Source organism: Callithrix jacchus, chromosome 14, assembly GCF_049354715.1.
Source record: "Callithrix jacchus isolate 240 chromosome 14, calJac240_pri, whole genome shotgun sequence".
In the NCBI taxonomy this organism is placed as follows: domain Eukaryota; kingdom Metazoa; phylum Chordata; class Mammalia; order Primates; family Cebidae; genus Callithrix; species Callithrix jacchus.
The window spans coordinates 51,858,566-51,872,002 of NC_133515.1; the positions used below are offsets into that span (position 1 = coordinate 51,858,566).

The following is a 13,437-nucleotide window of genomic DNA, read 5'->3' on the forward strand; positions in this document are numbered from 1 at the left end:
TGGCATATGCTCTGCTTCTTGGGAAGCAGGAGCAGGCACTTCACATGGTAAAAGCAGGAGCAAGAGAAAGTTGGGGGGGAGGTGTCGCACATTTTTAAATGACCAGATCTCTTGAGAACTCACTCACTATCACAAAAACAGCACCAAGAAATGAGGGATCTGTCCCCACAACCCAAATACCACCTGCCAGGCCCTACCTCCAGCACTGCAGATTACAATTCAACATGAGAGTTGGGTGGGGCGAACATCCAAACTATATTAATGAGACATACTTATATTTAAAATGCCATTTGTGGTTCATCTGAAATTCAAATTCAACTGGGCATCTTGTATTTTCATTTACTAAACCTGGTAACCTCACATGGGAATCACTAAGGCCAGCCAGATTCAATGGGAGGAGAATTCAATCCACCTCTTGATGAAGGAATGGCAAGGTCACATTGCAGGAAGGCATGGGGGATGGGAGACATTGTGGCCATCTTTGGGTAATATAATCTGCCACATGCTGCCAAAGAGGTTCTCATAGACCCAAGGTTAGACACTTTCAAGATGGCTCTTCATTACCTAAAAGATGACATTTAAGTTTCATGGCTTGAAGGAATAGAACTGCAAGAAAAATCTGCTTTTATCCCTCTTCACTTTGGGCTTTGAGGCCAACTGTCCTCAGATAATAAGTCTAAGTGCTATTGCTAGTAGGCATTTGTCTCTGCCAACTCTGTAACCAAAATTAATTATACATTAAGAAAACAACCTGTTAATCCCAGCGCTTTGGGAGGCCAAGGTGAGCAGATCACTTGAGGTCAGAAGTTCAAGACCAGCCTGGCCAACATGGTGAAATCCCATTTTTACTAAAAATACAAAAATTAGCTAGGCATGGTAGTGTGTGCCTGTAATCCCAGCTACTCAGGAGGCTGAGGCAGGAGAATCACTTGAACCTGGCAGGTGGAGGTTTCAGTGAACCAAGATTGCACCCCTACAAGATAACCTGGGCAACAGAGACTCTGTCTCAAAAACAAACAAACAATAAACAACAAAAACAGATACTCCACAGCACCATCATAGACAATGTTTCTTCTAAAGTAAGGCCTCCTGAAGTGACAGTGTAATGGGGACACATTGAATAATCAGGTAACTTATGCTAGGGGAAGACGGCTTCCCATCTGCGGCTCCCAAAGGTCCAGCTTAGCAAAAGAGACTCCTGTGCACAGCTCCCTATAATCCATCATAAGGACACACTGAAGGAATGAGCAATGTTTCATGAAGACGGAGATTAACCCCTCTCACCGACACCAAGCATGCATATACCTTATATAACAGTTGAAGCTATCAGGTTGTTTGGAGATATAAAATGTTTATTAGCAGAATTTTCATGCTGCTAATAAAGATATACTCAAGACTGGGCAATTCACAAAAGAAAGAAGTTTAATGTACTTACAGTCCCACATGGCTGGGAAGGCCTCACAATCATGGCAGCAGGCAAGGAGGAGCAAGTCAGCAGGCAAAGAGAGAGAACTTGTGCAGGGAAACTCCTCTTTATAAAACCATCAGATCTCATGAGACTTATGCACTATCATAAGAACAGCATGAGAAAGAACTGCCCACATGATTCAATTAAATCCCACTGGGTCCTTCCTACAACATCTGGGAATTGTGGGAGTTACCACTCAAGATAAGATTTAGGTGGGGACACAGCCAAACTATATCAGGCCTGCAAGGGTAAGGCTGAGATTCTCCATGAAGATGTGGTCAGTCCCAATGTCAACTGCTAGACAGCCTGAAAAAGAGTATTTTCCCTCATGCTTATGTTGTACCTAGGTATCAAAATGTCCTTGGAGCCCGCAAGGGTGCTTTTCAGTAGAGAATGTTAAGGTAAGTATACCCATGTGGAGACCAATCATGAATGATGAAACAAGGACATTCCAAATCAAAAGTGACTTTGATCTAACTAATCACTTCACTGAGACTCATGTGTTCTGTGCTTCTTTTCCTGATTTTGAACATGTGTGAAGAGGAGGCTGGGACCAAGAGGGGAAACAGCAAGTTCATCATAAAATGGTTAGTGAAAACTGATAGGATATTAAACTAGATCACAGACATACATACACACACACAGATATTCAACTAGATCGTCATACACACACACGTATATACACATACATTCTGTGATGGTTAATTTTATGTCTCAGTTTGGGCTAAGTAATGTATAGCTAACTGGTAAAACATTCTCCATGGGTGTGTCTGTGAGGGTGTTTCTGGAAGAGATTAGCACCGGAATCAGCTGACTGAGTAAAGAAGATACCCTCATGAATGTGGGTGGGCATGATCCAATCTGTTGAGAACCCAAATAGAATGAAAAGGCGGAGGAAGGGCGAAATCATTCTCTCAGCTAAAGTCGGGACATTCATCTTCTCAGGCCCTCAGACATCAGTGCTTCCAGTTTTTAGGCCTTCAGACTTAGACTGGGACTTAAACTGTCAGCCTCCTACTTCTCAGCCCTTCAGACTCTGACCAGGATACACACCATCGGCCACACCCCACTCTCTACCCTGTTCTTAGGTCTTTGTATCAGAACTAGGACTTATACCATTGGCTGACCTGGTTCTCGGGCCTTTGGACTTGGGCTGGAACTACATCACCAACTCTCCTGGTCTCTGAGACAGGAAAAACCACATTGCTTTTCCTACCCTCACACACTCACCACTCAATACAATACTACACCTCTGGTCAACAAAATCTGTTTCACCAACAGCCAATTCTCCATCAGATGCCAACTGGGTATCTACAATTTAACTCAATTTTGACACTATCTACCTGGAGTTAGCATCAAATACCACAGGTTAAGGGCTCAGTCCCACAAGAAGTCCCAGAAGAGTGCCCCACTTTAGATGCCAGTTACAAGTTCTCCAGGTTGTGACTGTACATCTGACCATTCAGCCGTAAATTGGGAGTTTCCATTAATTCCTCCTCAGATTCAATTAATTTGTTAGCATGGCTTACAAAACTCAGGGAAACTACTTATGTTTACCCATTTATTATAGAGGACCTTAAAAAGGATACAGAAGAACAGCCGAAGAGAAGAGATGCATCGGGTAAGGTATGCAGGAAGGGGCATGGAGCTTCCGTGCCCTTGTCAGCACGCCACCCTCTGGTACCTCCATGTGTTCAGCCACTGGGAAGTTCTCTGAATCCCATAGTTCAGGGATTTTTATAGCAGCTTTATCACATAGGCATGATTGATTATTGACTCAGTCTCCAGTCTCTCTCCCCTTCCCAGAGGATGGGGGTTAAAGCTGAGAGTTCCAAGCTTCTAATCATGGCTTGGTCTTCCTGGTGACCAACTCCCATTCAGAAGCCCACCAAGGGTCACCTCATTAGAACAAAACATGCTCCTATCTTCCAGGAATTCCAAGGGATTGGGAGCTCTGTGCCAGGAACCAGGGACAGAGACCAAATATGTATTTCTTATTTTACCATAATGCCACAACATACAGCTTACATATGGCAGATTATGGAGCTTCTCAGCCTCCATGATCACACGAACCAATCCATCACAATATATTTCCATATATCCATATATACCATATTGGTTCAAGCTAGGAGCAGCGGCTCACACCTGTAATTCCAACAATTTCAGAGACCGAGATGGGTGGATCACTTGAGGTCAAGAGTTCAAGACTAGCCTGGCCAACATGATGAAACCCTGTCTCTACTAAAAATACAAAAATTAGCCAGGCATGGTGGTGGGCACCTGTGATCTCAGCTACTCAGGAGGCTGAGGCAGGAGAATTGCTTGAACCCAGGAGGTGGAGGTTGCAGTGAGCTAAGATCATGCCACTGCACACCAGCCTGAACTATTTATGAGACTCTGTCTCATAAATAAATAAACAAACATATATATCATATTGGATCCATTTCTTTGGAGAACACTAACACACGCGCACACACATAAACACACACACACACACACACACACACGTATTGATTTATTTTCTCCATGGATTCTATATTCCCTTCAATGAGCAATGAGCATACATTACTTCTATAATAAGAAACACATGAACATTATTTCAAAACAAAAAAAAGAGAAACAGATGACTTTTTTTTTAAGACAGGGTCTCACTCTGTGGCATAGGCTGGGGTGCAGTGGCACCATCTCTGCTTGCTACAATCTGCTTCCCAAGTAGCTGGAACTACAGGCACAAGCTACTACAGCTGGCTGATTTTTGTGGAGATGGGGTTTTGCCATGTTGGCCAAGCTGGTCTCAAACTCCTGGGCTCAAGCCATCCACCCGCCTTGGCGTCCCAAAGTGCTGGGATTACAGGTGTGAGCCATCGTGACTGGCTGAGCAAAAGACTATTGACAGAATTCCAAATTAAAGAGAATACAAACTAAAGAGGTATGAGTGCCAGTCATAGATGATTACTTACATAGCTGCCATTTTTCCTTCTTTGTTGTAGACAGAAACCTGATTTGATTCAGGGTCAGTATGCACAGCTGAAAAAGATTAATCATAATTGGTTCGAAGCTCATCCTCATTGCCAGTAATTGACTGGGCTAAGGGTAGTCACATGACTTAGTTCTGGCTAGTAAAACACAAGCAGATACCTACTTGTGGCTGTTAGGGAAGATTTTACTCATTCGTTAAAAATAAGAAAGAGAAAGAATCATAAGAGGAAAAGGTCCACTATGTCCTTCTCCATAACTATCTTATTAGGGTGCAGTCATGTGAATACAATACTCAGTGCTACAGCAGCCATCTGATGACCGCAAGGGGAGATTTTGTCAACATGCTGAGATGGCAGAAAGAAAAGTGAGAAGGCTCCCGGTCTCCAGTGACATTATTGAGCCACCAAATTAGCCCCAAAACTGCCCACTACCAACCAGACTTGTCACATAAAATAACTGTATTGTTCCTTTGCTTGCTTGCTTTGAGACATGGTCTCACTCTGTTGCCCACGCTGTGGTGTAATCACGGCTCACTGCAGCCTCAACCTCCTGGGCTCAAGCGATCCTCCTGCCTCAGGTTCCTGAGTAACTGGGACCACAGGCACATGCCACCATGCATTGCCAAGTTTTTTAATTTTTTACAGAGACAAGGTCTCACTTTGTTGCCTAGGCTGGTCTTGAACTCCTGGGCTCAAGCAATCATCCTGCCTCAGCCTCCCAAAGTGCTGGGATTACAGGCATGAGCCACCATGCCCAGCCCAATAACTGTATATTGTTGAAGCTATTTTAGTTGATACTATATTATCTGCTGCCAAATACATCCCAAAAAATATTCACTATCAGGAGACAAGGTTACTAACCAAGAGTTAAGGATATATTCAGATGGTTGAAGGCACAGGAAGAGGTAGGCATACTGAGTGGAACAGGTTAGAGATAATACTCAGGATATTTAACAGCTGGCCCCTCATGGGCACAAAATACTCTGAAAGGGGAACAGCCCAGTCAGAATGGACCCCAGCCATAATTACTATCCCCATGCCAGTGTAACCTAGCTGAATGTCAGTCCTAGTGTAGTTACAAAAGACAAACAGGAGGTTCAACCAACCCTTTTCGGGGATAAATTTTCTTGGACCAGATTCCACCTACAATGTGCCTCTTTTGAAAGTCCTGCCTCTACCTATTGAAGGCAAGTCTCTATCAGCTTTAAGCAGATCCATGGCTGGCTCACTACAAAAGACAGTGTCTGGAAGTTGGCAATTTACACTCTGAACTGATATTAATGTTGCTGCAATGGTTGTCATGGTTTTAAACTTTCTTTTTAAATTGAAAGAGTAATACATGATCTTGGTATAAAAATGCAAACTTTAAAGAGAAGCATAAAATAAAAAGTAAGTCTCCCATCCATCCTGGTGCTCCCAGCCTCACTCCCCAGAGGGATCTTATTAACAATTTGTTGCATACACTTGCATACATTTTCTGTATTTACACAAATGTATATATGTGTATATTTTTTAACACACGCAGAAGCCTACTGAGACACATTTATGTACTTTGCTATTCCTATTCACTATTTCTTATAACTCATTCCACATCTGCATATAAATCCACTTTTTAATTATAACTGCATAGTATTTTATTGTATGGATGTAACATAATTTATTTAATGAGTCTTCTACTGATGAACATTTAGGGTGTTTGCTATTACAAACAATGCTGCAATAATCAATTAGAGTGTTTTAGAATGAAAATAACAGAACACCCAACTAAAAGTAAACTGTAAGGATTTATTATCTTACATAACAAGAGATCTACAGCTAGGTGGTCCCAGGGTGAGTTAATTTAGTGGCACAACACTGTCATTAAGGGACCAATTGTTTTCCATATTTCTCTTGCCATCTTCAGGGTGTTTGATATTTTGCCCTGGGTTTGGAAGTAAGATGGCTTCTACTGTTGTCATCCCATCATGATTCAACTCTGTTCAAAGACAAGAAATCAATTTCTCCTCACAAATCTCCTTTTTCTCAGTAAAGAAAACTTTTCCCAGAAGCCCTGCCACAGACTTTCCTTCACAAATCATTAGCTAGAACATTCCCATCCATAAACCAATTGTTGTTAAAGAGGAAAATAATTACTACAATTGGCTTATACTAGTTAAGATTAATTCCCTGGAGCTGAGAAAGAACATGCTTTTCCTGATCACAATGCATCCTGATACCTGAAGAAACTCAAGGTCCTAATGGCAAGAAGAAAGGATGAAATGTCTATTGGGTAGCAACCAAGAGGGTCTTCTACAGACATCATCTTTGTATATATAGGCAAGTATATGCATAGGGCAAAGTCCTTGAAATAGACTTGCGGGGTCAAAAAAGTATGTTCATTTTAAATGTTGCTAGACATCAGTGGATGAATGGTGTATTAGTCCATTTTCATACTGCTATGAAGAAATACTTGAGACTGGGTAATTTATAAAGAAAAACAAGTTTAATAGACTCACGATCCCACACAGGTGGGGAGGCCTTACTATCACAGCAGAAGGTGAAGGAGAAGCAAAGGCAGGTCTTACCTAGTGGTAGGCAAGAGAACATGTGCAGCGGTATAAAACCCCCATATAAAACCCTTTATAAGCCAGGCGTGATGGCTTACGCCTGTAATCCCAGCACTTTGGGAGGCCGAGGCGGGTGGATCACGAGGTCAAGAGATCGAGACCATCCTGGTCAACATGGTGAAACCCCGTCTCTACTAAAAATATCAAAAAAAAAAATTAGCTGGGCATGGTGGCACGTGCCTGTAATCCCAGCTACTTAGGAGGCTGAGGCAGGAGAATTGCCTGAACCCAGGAGGCGGAGGTTGCGGTGAGCCAAGATCGCACCATTGCACTCCAGCCTGGGTAACAAGAGCAAAACTCTGTCTCAAAAAAAAAAAAAAAAAACCCTTTATAAAACTATCAGATCGGTCAGGCACCATGGCTCATGCCTTGTAATCCCAACACTTTGAGAGGCCAAGGTGGGCGGATCACCTGAGGTCAGGTGTTCAAGACCAGCCTGACCAACATGGAGAAATCCTGTCTCTACTAAAAATACAAAAAATTAGCTGGGTGTGGTGGTGCATGCCTGTAATCCTAGCTGCTCAGGAGGATGAGGCAGGAGAATTGCTTGAACCTGGGAAGCAGAGGTTGTGGTGAACCGAGATCCCACCATTGCACTCTAGCCCAGGCAACAAGAGTGAAACTCCCTCTCAAAAAAAACAAACAAACCATTATTCACTATCACAAGAACAGCATGGAAAAAACCCACCCCTATGAGTCAATCACCTCCCACTGGGTCCCTCCTACAACACGTGGGAATTATGGGAGCTACAATTCAAGATGTGATTTGGGTAGGGACACAGCCAAACCATAACAAATGGATAAACAAAATGTGGTATATCCATAAAAGGAAATATTCAGCCTTAAAAAGAAATGAAATTGGCCAGGTGAGGTGGCTCATGCCTGTAATCCCAGCACTTTGGGAGGCTGAGGTGGGCGGATCACTTGAGGTCGGGAGTTCAAGACCAGCCTAACCAACATGGTGAATGCCATCTTAAAATAAATAAAATAAAAAAGAAATGAAATTCTGACACATGTAGCAACATGGACAGACTGAAGACATTATACCAAGTGAAATATGCCAGATACAAAAAGATAAATATTGTACCTTTCCATTTACATGAATACAATAGTTAAAATTCATAGAGACAGAAAGTAGAATGGTGAATGCCAATGGTTGTAGGGAGAATTGGGAAGATGAAAAAGTTCTAGAGATGGATGATGGTACTAATAGCACAGCAATGTGAATGTGCATAATATTATTGAACCATATGCTTAAAATGGTTAAAACAGTAAATTTTAAGTTATGCATAAATTTATGACAATTATAAAAAATGTTGCTAGATATTGCAAAAATGTCCTAAAAGGTTTTAACATTTAACTCTCTCACTCCTATTGGATAGGGCAGTGCCTGGGTTCCCTATAATGTTTTGACTCCAGTGCAAACTCAAGGGTCCCCAAATGGTAGCACAGAAAGTATTGATGAATATGAGACCAGCAGTCCCTTTATTAGAAAAATTGGTTTTAGAAGTAAAGAAGACTCCCCAGGAGAGGAGGAATGAGCAGGCGGTCTTCCTTTTATTCCTTGAGTTTCAACCATCTCGCTTTCACTTTATTAATTCTACCCCATCATGGTGGCTTCAAGACTCTGCTGCTCCCCTTTAGTTCTGTGACTTAAGTGGGGACAATAATCTAGTCCCTTGCTTTCCCTTACGAAAAATCATCCAGGCTGGGCATGGTGGCTCATGCCTGTAATCCCAGCACTCTGGGAGGCCGAGGTGGGTGGATCACAAGGTCAAGAGATAGACACCATCCTGGCCAACATGGTGAAACTTGTCTCTACTAAAAATACAAAATTAGCCGGGTGTGATGGCACATACATACCTGTAATCCCAGCTACTGGAGAGACTGAGACAGGAGAATTGCTTGAACCCAGGAGATGGAGGTTGCAGTAAGTGGAGATCATGCCATTGTATTCCAGCTTGGGTGACAGAGCTAGACTCTGTCTCAAAAAAAAAAAAAAAAAGAAAAGAAAAAAGAAAAAGCATCCAAAATTTGGAAATTCAGCACAAAGATTACTGCATGCCCTTTCAAAGCCACTGACTATTGTGTAACAACCCTCCTAAGACTCATCTGATTTTCTAAGGGATATAACTTCATTTGACCTACTTACTATTTTTTTTAATAAAGACAGGGTCTTGCTTTGTCACCCGAGCTGAAGTGCAGTGGTGAAATCATAGCTCACTGCAGCCCTGAATCCCTGGGCTCAAGTGATCCTCCCACCTTGGCCTCCCAAAGTGTTGGGATTACAAGAGTGAGCCACTGTGCCCACCCTCTTGACTTACTATTTACAGTTGATCAAGCTGGGTTCTGAAAAGTGAGATTTAATGTATAAAATATGGATAAGTTTTGCAAATGACATCCCCCCACCCCTCCAGTGGTGAGGTAAATGCTTTCTCTCTGGTAGAAAAGAGCCCAAAGGTTACAGTTTTTTTGTTTGTTTGTTTTTTGAGATGGGGTCTCCCTCTGTCACCCAGGCTGGAGTGCAGTGGTGCGATCTTGGCTCTCTGCAAACTTCAACCTCCCGGGTTCAAGCGATTCTCCTGCCTCAGCCTCCCAAGTAGCTGAAATTACAGGCATGTGCCACCATACCAGGTTAATTTTTTGTATTTTTAGTAGAGACAGGGTTTCATTGCATTAGCCAGGATGGTCGCGATCTACTGACCTCGTGATCTGCCTGCCTCTGACTCCCAAAGTGTTGGGATTACAGGCGTGAGCCACCACACCTGCCCAGGTTACAATTATTGCTCTGTCAGCACCTGTTTTGTATCTGACTCTGCCATCTTTCTGCATTCTTCTTTTCACCAACCACATATAACCTTTGAACTGGTGTTGCCATCTTGCTGGTGCCCTCCTTAGTGAGCTAAAGACATCTTTGACAAGGGCTCACTTATGCTACATTCTTAACTATTTGGAAATTATATTTGACATCCTTAGCACAGTTGTAGCAAGCTTTCAAAATGACTTTGCCAAATATGAAAGAATGGGAATAAACAGAAGAATTTTTAAAAGTATAAAAACAACCACCTCATCCATCCAGCTGCCCACTCACACCCTCAGTCATCTCTAAAGTTAGACCACAAAGCAGATTGGAATCTGCTTTGAAGCCATTTTGAAATATGGGGTTTGATTTTTCCCCAGAGGATGGGCAGGACTATTGAGAATACTTGTGGGCATGTCCTTCCTCTTCTGGACCTCCCTATTGCCCCACCAACCCCCTCCCAGACCCCCATCTCCTACCTGGATGGGACTTGATCTCTTCCAGCGCCCAAGAGTACAACCATACCCTTACTCCTCCAAGTGACTCAGATGATGGCTGGGAAGTCCTCAGCCTCAGCAAGTTGCCCTTTCTGTTAATCTTTGCATCTAAATAGCTCAAGTTGTGCATTCCTGGGGTTTTGTTCTGGTGGCCAGCTCCCATTCCAGTTTCCTATTCCCGCTGAATTCCTATGCCTTGCACTGTGCTTGCTCCCTTCTGTTGGTCCTACCACTGGACCCCAGATCCCTCTTGATTTCCTGGAGCCATAACTTGCCCAAACCAGTTGTGTGCAGCAGATCTCTATAAAGATTTGGCGAGAGGTTCTTTGCAGTAGTGCACAGCCACCATTTTCACATTTACTGTTAGAATGAGTTCTCTCTGGTAGAAAAGATAAGCCCAAAGGTTACAGTTTGTTTTTGTTGTTTTTGCATTTTTTTTATTTTTTGTTTTGTTTTGTTTTTTTGAGACGAGGTCTCAGGTGTCGCTCAAGCTGGAGTGCAAGCTCAGCTCACTGCAACCTCTGCCTCCTGGGTTCAAGTGATTATTCTGCTTCAGCCTCCCAAGTAGCTGAAATTACAGGCGCATGCCACCACGCCTGGCTAATTTTTTGTATTTTTAATAAAGACGAGGTTTCACCGAGTTAGCCAGAATGGTCTCTCCTGACCTCGTGATCCACCCACCTCAGCCTCCCAAAGGGTTGGGATTACAGGCATGAACCACCGTGCCCAGCCCAGGTTACAGTTATTGCTCTGTCAGGACCTGTTTTGTATCTAACCCTTCCATCTTTCTGCATTCTTCCTCCAGAAGCATCACTGCTGTATTGGATGTTTTGCTGGCTCTCCCTTCTCAGGCCTCACAATGGGCTACCTGCATATTAAGTCAGCCCCTCCACCTTCCTTCCTCTAAACCAAGCTTGTCCAACCCAAATTCACAAACTTTTTTTTTGTTCCTTCAAGAACCAAACAGTAGTAAAAATGTTCATAAACTTTCTTAAAACATTATGTGATTTTTTTTTTTGCAATTTTTTTTTTTAGCTCATCAGCTATCATTAGTGTTAATTTCACCTGTGGCCCAAGGCAATTCTTCCTTCCTCTTCCAGTGTGGCCCAGGAAAGCCAGAAGATTAGACATTCCTGCGAACCTTTCCACAGTCCCTACCTTCTCTTCCCTGACCCTCTTTCCAGAGCTATCTCCAGGAATTCAATTCTTCCTACCTTAGTAGGCAGGACAATTCAAAATTATCTCCCAAAGGTCCCACATCCAAATACCCTCTTTATGCAGTCCATTCTCCCGAAGCTGAGTCTCACTATCAACAACCCCAGAGGCCAGCAAGGTACTTTTCTAAACTAAGAACCATTTCCCCTCAACGTAAGACATTTCTCTTAGTAAGGAGCAAAATGTTCTCCCACCACACATGAGAGAACAATACAAATACATGGCAAAATGGAGGAAAAGAAGAAGAAATTTTTTTTTTGAGACAGAGTCTTGCTCTGTCGCCACACTGGAGTACAGTGGCGCAATCTCGGCTCATTTCGACCTCTGACTCCCTGGTTCAGGCAGTTCTCCTGTCTCAGCCTCCCCAGTAGCTGAGATTGCAGGCACCTGACACCACACCTGGCTAGTTTTTGTATTTTTAATAGAGACAGAGTTTCAGGCACAGGTAAATTTGCGTCCTAGTCCACTCATATAGTCTGTGGGCTCTTAGGTGGGCCATAAAATGACAGGGAACCTTGGGAGATGCTCTCAGCAGCTACTGCAGTCATCAGTACTGAAGGAGGCACTTGAAACTTGCTGAGGCAGCAAAATGTTCCTGCAGTGGGGTGTCAGTTCATCATCCCCACATTTCAGCCAGCAAAGAAATCCAGAAACAGTTAAACGGCACATTGCAATTTCTTAAAATAGAACTTCCTAGTTTTGAGTTTCATCAAACTTCCAGTGGTTTTACAGTATTATGTATATGTCCTTCCTTCTCACATTGTTTCTCCTTTTAATTATTTTTTTCTTCTGCTTTCTTTCTTTTTTTTTTTTTTTTTTGAGACAGAGTTTCACTCTTGTTGCCCGGTCTGGAGTGCAATGGTGCGATCTCGGCTCACCACAACCTTCACCTCCTGAGTTCAAGTAATTCTCCTGTTTCAGCCTCCTGAGTAGCTGGGATTACAGGCAAGCACCACCACACCTGGCTAATTTTGTATTTTTAGTAGAGATGAGTTTCTCCATGTTGGTCAGACTGGTCTCAAACTCTCAACCTCAGGTTTTCCACCTGCCTCGGCCTCCCAGCGTGCTGGGATTACAGGTGTGAGCCACCGCACCTGGCCTTTTTTCTTTTTCTCATCAGATTGGTAATGTGCCGATGCCATAACAAGGTTTGAGGGAGGCACATCTCACACAGGAACGTGAAAACCCAGGCATGATGCTGATGAACTACAGAAGGATCACATCCCGATGTTCACACTACTTTTAGGAGGCTGCTGTCTGCATGGAAAAGCTGGCCTAAGAAAGCTCTATGTTAACCTTTGTGCTGACTTTGATAAGGGAAGCCAACAGAAGTGATTAGTCAATGTGGGCTGCTATAACAAAATAGATATTTTGACGCCAGGCACAGTGGCTCAAACCTGTAATCCCAGCACTTTGGGAGGCCGAGGTGGGTGGATCATGAGGTCAAGAGATCGAGACCATCCTGGCCAACATGGTGAAATCCTGTCTCTACTGAATACAAAAAAATTAGCTGGGCATGGTGGCACATGCCTGTAATCCCAGCTACTCAGGAGGCTGAGGCAGGAGAATCATTTGAACCCAGGAGGTGGAGCTTGCGGTGAGCCAAGAATGCACCATTGCACTCCAGCCTGGGTAACAAGAGCGAAACTCCGTCTCAAAAAAAAAAAAAAATAGATATTTTGGGGAGAATGTTTAAACAGAAATATACTTCTCATAGTTCTGGAGGCTGGAAGTCCAAGATCAAGGTGCCAGCAAGTAGGTTTCATTCTGAAGCCTCTTCTCTTGGCTTGTCGGCAGCCATCATCTTGCTGTGGGCTCACATGACCTCTTCTTTGCAATAGGAAAGCAAACTCTCTGGTGTCTCTTTTAAAGA

General features: G+C 43.2%; 1 non-coding gene across 1 annotated transcript; it reads right to left on the reverse strand.

The window, feature by feature from the left end:
• Positions 1-12,678: 12,678 nt before the first annotated feature.
• On the reverse strand, positions 12,679-12,782 carry LOC118147626 (small nucleolar RNA U13). Its single transcript, XR_004734069.1, has one exon. It is a non-coding gene; the product is annotated as a small nucleolar RNA U13 (small nucleolar RNA).
• Positions 12,783-13,437: the final 655 nt, after the last annotated feature.